The sequence below is a fragment of the Pelophylax lessonae genome, assembly GCF_965119305.1.
Source record: "Pelophylax lessonae genome assembly, chromosome: 2".
NCBI lineage: Eukaryota > Metazoa > Chordata > Amphibia > Anura > Ranidae > Pelophylax > Pelophylax lessonae.
Window position 1 is genome coordinate 496,257,738 of NC_138769.1, and position 12,409 is coordinate 496,270,146.

Genomic DNA, 12,409 nt, shown 5'->3' on the forward strand with positions numbered 1-12,409 from the left:
ATATAGTATCTGACAAAAGTGAGTACACCCCTCACATTTTTGAAAATATTTTATTATATCTTTTCATGTGACAACGGTGATGATTGATACTTTGCTAAAATGTAAAGTAGTGAGTGTACAGCTTGTATAACAGTGTAAATTTGCTGTCCCCTCAAAATAACTAAACACGCAGCCATTAATGGCTAAACCACTGGAAACAAAAGTGAGTACACCCCTAAGTAAAAATGTGCAAATTGGGCCCAATTAGCCATTTTCCCTCCCCGTGTCATGTGACTTGTTAGTGTTACAAGGTCTCAGGTGTGAAGTGTGAATGGGGAAAAGGTGTGTTAAATTTGGTGTTGTTGCTCTCACTCAGTCATACTGGTCACTGGAAGTTCAACATGGCACCTCATGGTAAAGAACTCTCTGAGGATCTGAAAAAAAGAATTGTTGCTCTACATAATGATGGCCTAGGCTATAAGAAGATTGCCAAGACCCTGAAACTGAACTGCAGCACGGTGGCCAAGACCATACAGTGGTTTAACAGGATAGGTTTACTCACAACAGGCCTCACCATGGTCGACCAAAGAAGTTGAGTGCACGTGCTCAGCATCATATCCATAGGTGGTCTTTGGGAAATAGACGTATGAATGCTGCCAGCATTGCTGCAGAGGTTGAAGGGGTGAGGGATCAGCCTGTCAGTGCTCAGATCATAAGCCACACAATGCATCAAATTGGTCTGCATGGCTGTCGTCCCAGAAGGAATCCTCTTCTAAAGATGATGCACAAGAAAGCTCGCAAACAGTTTGCTGAAGACAAGCAGACTAAGGACATAGATTACTGGAACCATGTCCTGTGGTCTGATGAGACCAAGATAAACTTATTTGGTTCAGTGTAACGCTCCTGCGTTTTATGTATGATGTGGATTTTCAGCTGCAGAAATATTCCACTTCAGTAGTCATGTAGAGAAACGCTGAGACACCAATCCCAACTCCCAATGACTCATCATGTGTGGATGATCTCAATTCAGTAAGTAAATACACACACTCAATAAGATGTTTCCTAGAGTGACTTATGTATATAGTAACACAGTGATGATAGGCTGAAGAGACAGGTTGGGTAGAGATGGTAGATGACAGACACTTGAAAGGAAATGTTCTTGAAAGTAAGATAGTAGCAGATGGGATGCAGATAGGTTTAGCAATCATGTATGGTAGCAGATGACAGAGTAGCAGGTGGACATACAAGAGAGATCAACCCAGTGCAAGAACAGGTGGTAGTAGGCTCAAGAGCTAGCAATCTTAGATAATGCAGATGTAGTAATAGTCCTTAGTATGCAGAGCTAGATAGTGTAAGCTTTAGTATGAAGGTTATAGAGGTTTCCCCTGTGGGGTACTTATCACTAATAGCAATGTAGCAGAGGAGAGGTTCGGCAAGAGCGGATGATCCGGTAGCAGGATACAGGGATCAGCGCAGCGTGGTTCCGACAGCGAGGTATGCTTGCAAGCACGAGAGCTTCAAGACAGGTTAGCATCAAGGCACAAAGCAGTTTGAACGAACACATGTGAGTGAGAGCCGGCGATCTAAATAGCCATCCAGTCCGGCGCTCAGTGATGACAGCATCAGTCTTAAAGGTGTATGCGCACCTTACCAAAAGAGAATGGTGGGGCGCATACACTTATGAAAGAGTAATTAGGGTACCCAAAGGTACCAGAACATTACATTCAGATGGTGTCAAGCGTGTGTGGCGGTAACCAGGTGAGGAGTACAAAGACAAATGTGTCTTGCCTACAGTCAAGCATGGTGGTAGGAGCGTCATGGTCTGGGGCTGCATGAGTGTTGCCGGCACTGGGGAGCTACAGTTCATTGAGGGAACCATGAATACCAATATGTACTATGACATACTGAAGCAGAGCATGATCCTCTCCCTTCAGGGACTGGGCTGCTGGGCTGTATTCCAACATGATAATGAGCCTAAAACACAGCTCTAAGATGACTGCTAAAGAAGATGAGGGTAAAGGTGATATACTGGCCAAGCATTTCTCCAGACCTAAACCCTATTGAGCATCTGTGGGGCATCCTCAAATGGAAGGTGGAGGAGCGCAAAGTCTCTAACATCCACCAGCTTTGTGATTGCATCATGGAGGAGTGGAAGAAGACTCCAGTAAAATATATTCAAAAATGTGAGAGGTGTACTCACTTTTGTGAGATACTGTATATACACTGCTCAAAAAAAAAAATGAAAGGAATACCATCTAATCAGATTCAGAGTCAATAAAACTCCTGGGATATTGATCTGGTCAGTTAAGTAGCAGAGGGGGTTGTTATTCCGCTTCAGCTGCTTTGTGCTAATGAGATTAATGGGAATGGACAACCCCCAAAACAGGAATGGTTTTGCAGGTGGAGGCTACATTTTTTTCCCTACTAATTTTTTCTGACTTTGTTTCACTAGTTTTGCATTTGGCTAGGGTCAGTGTCACTACTAATATCATGAGGGGATACCTGGACCCTACAGAGGTTGCACAGGTAGTGCAATCCTCCAGGATGGCACATCAATACATGCCATTGCCTGAAGGTTTGCTGTGTCTCCCAGCACAATCTCAAGAGCATGAAGTAGATTCCAGGAGACAGGTAGTTACTCTAGGAAAGCTGGACGGGGCTGTAGAAGGTCCATACCCATCAGCAGGTCCGGTTTCTGTTCCTTTGTGCACGGGGGAACAGAATGAGCACTGCCAGAGCTCTACAAAATATCCTCCGGAAGGCCATTGTGTGAATGTCTCTTATCAAACAATCAGAAACAGACTTCATGAGGGTGGCCTGAGGGCCTGACAATCTCTAGTGAGCCCTGTGCTCACTGCCCGACACCATGGAGCTCAATTGGCATCTGCCATTAAACACCAGAATTGGCAGGTCTGCCACTGGCGCACTGTGCTTTTTACAGATGAGAGCAGGTTCACCCTGAGCACATGTGATAGATATGAAAGGGTCTGGAGAAGCCATGGAAAACGTTATGCTGCCTGTAACATCTTTCAGCATGACCAGTTTGGTGGTGGGTCAGTGATGGTCTGGGGAGGCATATCCATGGAGGGACACATAGACCTCTACAGGCTAGACAATGGCACCCTGACTGCCATTAGGAATCAGGATGAAATCCTTGGACCCATTGTCAAACCCTGCGCTGGTGCAGTGGGTCCTGGGTTCCTCCTGATGCACGACAATGCCTGGCCTAATGTGATGAGAGTATGCAGCCAGTTCCTGGAGAATGAAGGAATTGATACCATTGAATGGCCCCCGAACTCGCCTGACCTAAATCCAATAGAACACCTCTGGGACATTAGGCTTCAGTCCATCCAATGCCGCCAGGTTACACTTAAGTTTGTTCAGGAGCTCAGTGATACCCAGGTCCAGATCTGGGAGGAAATACCCCAGGACACCATCCGTTGTCTCATTAGGAGCATGCCCCAATGTTGTCTGGCATGCATACAAGCACGTGGGGACCATACAAACCTCTGAGTACCATTTTGAGTTGCTGCAATGAAATTTTAGCAAAAATGGACTAGCCTGCTGCCTCACTTTGATTTTTTGGGGGTGTCTTTGAGTTCAGCCCTCTGTATGTTGATAATTTTCATTTCCATCAAACGATGTGACATCTTTTTATTCCTAACACATTACCCAGTCCATATCAGTATAGATATAGTATCCAGCATGATATTTTTCCCCATTGAGATCTGATGTGTTTTCAAAGCGTTCCTTTAATTTTTTTTTGAGCAGTGTATATAGAGCAGGAACACTCTTTATAAAATTCATTTTTATACAGTCTATCATCAAAAGATTCCAACTTTCAGTGACTGTGCAATCCTACACACCATCATTTATTTAATAATCCACCTCAGTGCCCTTCACCCCACATCTGGGTGGCCTCTCACCCACTCAAATGGACCTCACTTGTTAGGGGAGGTCCCACAAGCGTTTTTACAACAGTATATAGGTACTCCTCTGCCAGGTCAGCAGCCACAATCCTCAGCTCCACAGTATGTTGACATAAATGAAGGAGGCAAAAGGAAGATCCAATAGTGTAGACCACTTCAATATACTTTTATTAAAATTGAACTCATATTTCAGAAGTGAATAGACAGCATAACTCAGCAGTGAAACACAGCATCCACAGCTCCACCCTACTCCGCCTAGGATGATTACGTCACCGTCCACCTCACACGTTGCTCCCAATAGGCTTTCTAAAAGGTTTAGGCCTCCTGGTATGTGGGATTGCACAGTCACTGAAAGTTGAAATCTTTTGATGATGGACTGTATGTAAATGAATTTTATGAAGATTGTTCCTGCACTATATATATATATATGAACCTATGCACTAAGGGATTTATCGCAAGATAAGCACTGCACTATAAGATATAATACAATTATAACATAATCACCCAATAGGCAATTGTAGTAATCATCACATATAACCACAGATAAATCTCCTTCTACCTTGGCATTGCTCCTGTCTGTGTCTATAGTAAAATATATATACTTTTCCTATATAAATATAAGGAAAGTGTCTGGGACAAGCTGCAGTTTGGATCGATCTTTCGCCAAGCTTTATCATATTTGCCATTCAAGGAGGGGAGGTGAGGGGAGCAGGTCAAACTTCATAATTATACTTAGGTAGAACCTAGGTTGGACAAAATAGTACATGTACTTTGTCCTATGAGAAGCAGAACAGTGTATTTTTCTTTTTTTTTTATAGATCTTTAAGGTGTAATATGGTGAAAACATACAGACAAAGCCACAAGAATAGCAATAAGAACAGTATTTTATTTACAGTTATCTTTAACCTATAAAAAAAGGAGAAATCCTTGGATATTTAGGTGGCATTAATGAATATATATTTTACCCATACATGTACCTTGTACCTTTCACTACATATATACATTCTGTTGTTGACTGGATCTGTTTTCTCCTTCAGAATGCCCTGTTTGTAGGCAGATAGCACTCATGCAAGTGGGGGAGGAAGTTGAGAGGAGCCTGGTTCCTCTATGGTTTTCTACATCACAGAGAGGCAGCATCTGATTGGTAGTCATCTTGGGTTAGGCAGAGTCTATTTAAGAGCCTAGCTCCCTGGCTTGGTGCACATTTAAAGTGTGGCTAGAGAAGGGACAGGTCACCTATCTGACAGGGATAATGCTTTAGCATCAAGCAGAGGTTTCAGATGAGTAGGGAAAGTGCAAAGACACACCATCTTTCCTGGAAGCCTCTTCACATTGGTACAGACCGGCCAGGCCAGTTCCCCCCTCAAGACAGACGCCGTCAGCACACCTGAGACCTTCTGCTACTACTCTTTGCTGTTACATACTGTGAGTGTTACTGCTTAGGTGCCTTCCCACTGGGGTTGAAGTGTATTGTCGAACTTCGATTTCAAAACAGTTCCATTTTTCTGCAACTGCACTCTGAGTGTCTTACTGAGGCCACACCACGCTGCACCTACTCACATGTGATTGGGAAGGTGACACCATGTTACATGTTTCTCAGACACAGTCTGCTTCCTCAGACAGTATGAAATAGTATCTCAACGATACAAATATACAGTGTTAAAGTACACAAATAATTACATAGCATTTAACTCCAATCATATGTGTGTGATACCAAACCCATTTACCAAAGAACCTACTCTTGATTAAATAAAACCTCAGACCCTTAAAATATTTTGTAAATGTAAAACTTATAAAATATATGCCCTCCAAAATATCCAAGTTACCTTACATATTTTTAGTCAAAACAGGCTCATTACTACAGTTGGATGTAGGTAAAGAATGAAATAGTACTCACAAGAAGATCAGACCCTGATAAATAAACAATTATAAAGAATATATTTAATCTTATACTCCAATTCATTCCCAGAGTCCCTCAAAACTAGAAAACAGTAATTGTTTGACCTTGCGAAATGTGATAATGCAAACCTCACACATATTATCACTCAATGATCATATGACTAGGGTTATACCGATACTGATTTTAGATCGGCGAGTACAAGTAATGATACTTTTGGCCAAGTACTCGCCATTACCGAACAAATCAAACTGCAAAGAATTGCATTCGATTTGAACAGGAATTTGGTGCAATTCCCCCACTGCTCCTGCGTGTGTGTGTGTGTGTGTCTATAGAAGGTAAAAGCGCCATCTAGTGGGCATTTTGAAAAAAACATTAGAACTCATAGTACATATCTCATCTGGCCTCAGGCAAAATGTTCTACATAGGTTTTCTGATCTGCTGATGATAGCAAATCAGGGCTGCTGGAGGTGCTGACAGGGCTAGAGGAGAAGTTTCGGGACCCCATGGGTATATGGCCGAAGTGCTGTCAGCTTGGGGGCGGACCACCGCTATATCTCCTCCAGCCCTGTGAGCACCTCCAATGGCTTTGGCGGACCTGGACACCTATGTAGAATATTTTGCATGTGGGCAAATGTTTACTGTGAGTTCTAACATCTTATAAACTGCCCACTAGGTGGCACTTTAATCCATTTCTATATACACACACACAGGAGTGGTGGGGGAAATCATGCAATTCACCCAGGTGTCGCATCACATTCCTGTTTAAATCACAAGCAATTCTTTGCAAAGAATATCGTTGGTATCGGTACCAATAAATAATAAAAATATTATAATCTGTTGACCTGACAGTGTGGGGTGTGGTTGTGTTGATAAGATCATAATAAATACAGTAATACAAGGTGAGACTTTGTGAATCTTTGTTAAGAGCTGCACAATCCTCTGGCCTTAATGATGTTGTTTTCTATAAATTATTCCATTGACTGTGCCATTTCAGCCTCTTAGTATAAATATCTTGTTTTAGGGTTATCTTAACTGAGTAAAATCTGTATGATTTTGTGGATATTCATTTACAGTATATAAGCAAACCTTAAAGTGGTTGTAAAGGCAGAATATTTTTAAATTCTTAATGAATTCTATACTTACCTGAGCCCCATCTCTATCCAGCGATGTGCACGACTGCCTCAGCCATCCATGACTCTCCCTCCTGGACACAGCAGCAGCACCATTGGCTCCTGCTGCTGTCAATCAAACTCAGCCAATCAGAAAATAGAGGGGGCAGGGCCGAACCAAAGCTCTATGTCTGAATAGATACAAGGAACTGCAGGTCGGCTCGGGTGCCCCCATAGCAAGTTGCTTGCTGTGGGTGCACTCAACAGGAGGGAGGGGCCAGGAGCTCCAACCAGGGACCCGAGAAGAGGAGGATCGGGGCTGCACTATGCAAAACCACTGCACAGAGGAGGTAAGTATAATATACATTTTTTTTTAATAGAAAATAAAATGAGACTTTACAATCGCTTCAATAATAGAATCACTGAAAGATAGAAACTGCACATGTTTTTCTCTGGAAGCACCATCCCATAATGGTTCAGGAAAAAAGAACAGTATCTACCTAATAGTTGAAGACTTTCAGTTTGCCTCCAGAAAAAATATAGGGAACCTCTTATGGAGCTAGTTTGTTGTTATACACATATAGTAAAAAAATTCCATTGTAACATATATAACATATGCATAAAATATGCACACATAACCCTAATACTATATATAAAAGCTGTTAATGAAAATATTAGTCAGTGACTTTACCATTTCTTGAGGACTGGACCAGGCGTATAGTACTTTCATTTTCAGACCTATACTACATGTCACAGATTATTCCATCTATGAAGAAAATAGTGATACAATCATAGTACCTTAAAGAGTTACCCCACTTTTGCTGAGGAAAAAACATGGGTGATGAATGTACATTGCAGGGATTTTAAATAACTTTGTTGCCGATATAGCATCCTCTAGCTTTGTTAGCTGTATATAGTTTTGCTAATTATCCAAACAAAGAAAGACTTGCTGCTCCAGGTGAAACATGAAGCCTAATGATGTCACGGGTGCCTGCCTTGGCTCGCCTCCACATATGATCAATACTGAAGAAATGGCCGCAATCCAAGATCCATCAAAATTCTTGATTTAATGAACGAACATCCCAAGTGTTACAAACAGTGCAAAGTGCAAAAGGTAGACACGTTTCACACACTAACAGGTGCGCTTATTCATTATATAGTTTTGCTAGTGTCGTTAAATTTGGCTTGGCTGGCAGCGAAGCCTGAGTTTATCTTGGGTCAGGTTAAGTGGAAGACTTGACTCATCAGCAGCATCTCTGGTGACTCCCTCTGCTTGCTGGAAACTTGGAGAAGATTCCAGAAGCAGCTGGGAGGGTCTAGGAGGAGCTGTCTGGAGTATTTATGAGGGCCCCAACCAATCCCCAGAAGGACTGTAAGGGGGCAGGCACCTCTTAAATACTCAGGGTCAGCCCAGCAGGGACAAGAGAGTATACTGAAGAAAGGAAAGACACTGCTCCAGGTATATAGTATGTGGTGATTGCCAGGAGATAGAATATCCAGTAGAGTGCTGGCCCCGGCCCGCCTCCGTGGGAACACTTGTAGGAAAAGAATTAGCCGCACATCCAGGGATTCCAATGGGTATCAAATACCTTTATTTCCAAAAGTTGAAAATGATGACACCAAAGACACCAGCATGAAGTCTCTTACGAGACTTCATGCTGGTGTCTTTGGTGTCATCATTTGCAACTTTTGGAAATAAAGGTATTTGAAACCTATTGGAATCCCTGGATGTGTGGCTAATTCTTTTCCTACAAGGGAAAAGAGAGTGGTCCTTGAGGGTAGCCCCCTAGTCTGGGGGAGTGATATAGGGCCTTGTACTGGGGTGCAAGATGAGCTTAACACATGGAGGAGTCCTGTCAAGTGGCATGGAAGCAAGAGTGAGGAGAGCAGGAGCCAGCCTAGAAGGTCTCCAGGAGATGTCAGCCGGGTGGGCTGGTGAGTGAGCAGTCTGGCAGGACTGTGGGATATAGGCAGGAGGGCTAGAGAAAGGGGCTGCTGCAGTCAGGTGGGCTGGCAGGACCCGAAGAGGTGATGCTGGGCTCAGGGACCATAGACAGGAAATGTAGTGAAAGTGCTTTTGGTGTTAACCCACCGTTCTTAAGTACATGGGCCTGCGGTCCCTGCCTGTAAGGGGCCTTTGCTACTACCTTCTACAACGCTGACACCAAAGAGTGATCTGCAAGCAAGATTTGTGCAGGAGGCAGAAGAGGGGTATATATGGACTGTATTTACAGTAGTTGTGTGCCTAAAGAGTTTTTTTTTGCTGAAAAGTCAAGTGGGCATCCCATAACACCCCTATCCCCATCCAAGTTTTATCCCCTGAATAAAATACAAAAACAAAGTTATAATGTGTGGGCGCTAGGTACCTCATTATTTGTTGTGACACTTACAGTAAATTAATACATTGATCTCATATAAACAAAATAATGTGTTGCAATAATCCATAAATAAAATTGTCCATCTTTTTAGTCCATAATGAAACCATCCACCATGTGACCACTGGTAAATCTCCACCTCCAGATAGTACTCTACTTCATGCAGACAACCGTGCAGTAGACTTGTGTATTTTGTAATCCACACCACATTTAGACATACACTGCCACTCACTGGATTTAAGGACCCAGTGTTTTGTTGGTCATCTTGCACTTAACTGAACAATCACTTGCTCCAGACCACCTTTCCTTCCCTTGGTATGTAGCTCAGACACAGATACTACTCTCTTCAAACCTCCGCTCCTCACCCGATAAATGGCTCAGAAACAAAAGGCAGGCATGCTCATCATAGCACAACCAGGCTTACATATATTTGAAAGTTTAAAAGGTACAGTAAAATTCATTGGCGGCTGGGGCTCAAAATATTTTTTTTTTGGGGGGGGGGCGCAAACAGAAAAATGTAATAGGCATTGCTTTGCGCCAAAAAATGCTGTAAAAAATTGCGTGACTTTGAGGTCACAAAAGTGTGAAAGGGGCCTTCAGTAATGAAGGTATAGTGTGCCCTTTTAAATGCAGAGTGAACACAGCGTGCCCCCTTTCAATGCAGAGAGACCAGCATGCCCCCCTTTCAATGCACAGTGACAAGCGTGCCCCCTTCAATGCGGAGTTACCAGCATGCCCCCTTTCAATGCAGAGAGATCAGCGTGCCCCTTTTCAATGCAGAGAGACCAGCGTGCCCTCTTTCAATGCAGAGAGACCAGCGTGCCGCCCCCATTCAATGCAGAATGACCAGCGTGCCCCCATTCAATGCAGAATGACCAGCGTGCCCCCTTTCAATGCAGAATGACCAGCGTGCCCCCTTTTAATGCAGAATGACCAGTGTGCCCCCTTTCAATGCAGAATGACCAGTGTGCCCCCTTTCAATGCAGAATAACCAGTGTTCCCCCTTTCAAAGCAGAATGACCAGTGTGCCCCTTTCAATGCAGAATGACCAGTGTGCCCCCTTTCAATGCAGAGTGATCAGTGTGCCCCCTTTCAATGCAGAGAGATCAGTGTGCCCCCTTTCAATGCCGAGAGATCAGTGTGCCCCCTTTCAATGCAGAGAGACCAGTGTGCCCCCTTTCAATGCAGAATGACCAGTGTGTCCCTTCAATACAGAGAGATCAGTGTGCCCCCTTTCAATGCAGAGAGATCAGTGTGCCCCCTTCAATGTAGAGAGATCAGTGTGCCCCCTTTCAATGCAGAGAGATCAGTGTGCCCCCATTCAATGCAGAGAGATCAGTGTGCCCCCATTCAATGCAGAGAGATCAGTGTGCCCCCCTTCAATGCAGAGAGATCAGTGTGCCCCCTTTCAATGCAGAGAGATCAGTGTGCCCCCATTTAATGCAGAGAGATCAGCGTGCCCCAATTCATTGCAGAATGACCAGCGTGCCCCCATTCAATGCAGAGTGACCAACGTGCCCCCATTCAATGCAGAATGACCAGCGTGCCCCCATTCAATGCAGAATGACCAGCGTGCCCCCTTTCAATGCAGAATGACCACCGTGCCCCCATTCAATGCAGAATAACCAGTGTGCCCCCTTTCAATGCAGAATGACCAGCGTGCCACCATTCAATGCAGAATGACCAGTGTGCCCCCTTCAATGCAGAATGACCAGTATGCCCCCTTTCAATGCAGAATGACCAGTGTGCCCCCTTTCAATGCAGAATGACCAGTGTTACCCCTTTCAAAGCAGAATGACCAGTGTGCCCTTTTCAATGCAGAATGACCAGTGTGCCCCCTTTCAATGCAGAATGACCAGTGTGCCCCTTTCAATACAGAGAGATCAGTGTGCCCCCTTTCAATGCAGAGATCAGTGTGCCCCCTTTCAATGCAGAGAGATCAGTGTGCCCCCTTTCAATGCAGAGAGACCAGTGTGCCCCCTTTCAATACAGAGAGATCAGTGTGCCCCCCTTCAATGCAGAGAGATCAGTGTGCCCCCTTTCAATACAGAGAGATCGGTGTGCCCCCTTTCAATGCAGAGAGATCAGTGTGCCCCCTTCAATGCATAGAGATCAGTGTGCCCCCTTTCAATGCAGAGAGATCAGTGTGCCCCCATTCAATGCAGAGTGACCAACGTGCCCCCATTCAATGCAGAATGACCAGCGTGCCCCCATTCAATGCAGAATGACCAGCGTGCCCCCTTTCAATGCAGAATGACCAGCGTGCCCCCATTCAATGCAGAATAACCAGTGTGCCCCCTTTCAATGCAGAATGACCAGTGTGCCCCCTTTCAATGCAGAATGACCAGTGTGCCCCCTTTCAATGTAGAATGACCAGTGTGCCCCCTTTCAATGCAGAATGACCAGTGTGCCCCCTTTCAATGCAGAATGACCAGTGTGCCCCCTTTCAATACAGAGAGATCAGTGTGCCCCCCTTTAATGCAGAGAGATCAGTGTGCCCCCCTTCAATGCAGAGAGATCAGTGTGCCCCCTTTCAATGCAGAGAGATCAGTGTGCCCCCATTTAATGCAGAGAGATCAGCGTGCCCCAATTCATTGCAGAATGACCAGCGTGCCCCCATTCAATGCAGAGTGACCAACGTGCCCCCATTCAATGCAGAATGACCAGCGTGCCCCCATTCAATGCAGAATGACCAGCGTGCCCCCTTTCAATGCAGAATGACCACCGTGCCCCCATTCAATGCAGAATAACCAGTGTGCCCCCTTTCAATGCAGAATGACCAGCGTGCCACCATTCAATGCAGAATGACCAGTGTGCCCCCTTCAATGCAGAATGACCAGTATGCCCCCTTTCAATGCAGAATGACCAGTGTGCCCCCTTTCAATGCAGAATGACCAGTGTTACCCCTTTCAAAGCAGAATGACCAGTGTGCCCTTTTCAATGCAGAATGACCAGTGTGCCCCCTTTCAATGCAGAATGACCAGTGTGCCCCTTTCAATACAGAGAGATCAGTGTGCCCCCTTTCAATGCAGAGATCAGTGTGCCCCCTTTCAATGCAGAGAGATCAGTGTGCCCCCTTTCAATGCAGAGAGACCAGTGTGCCCCCTTTCAATACAG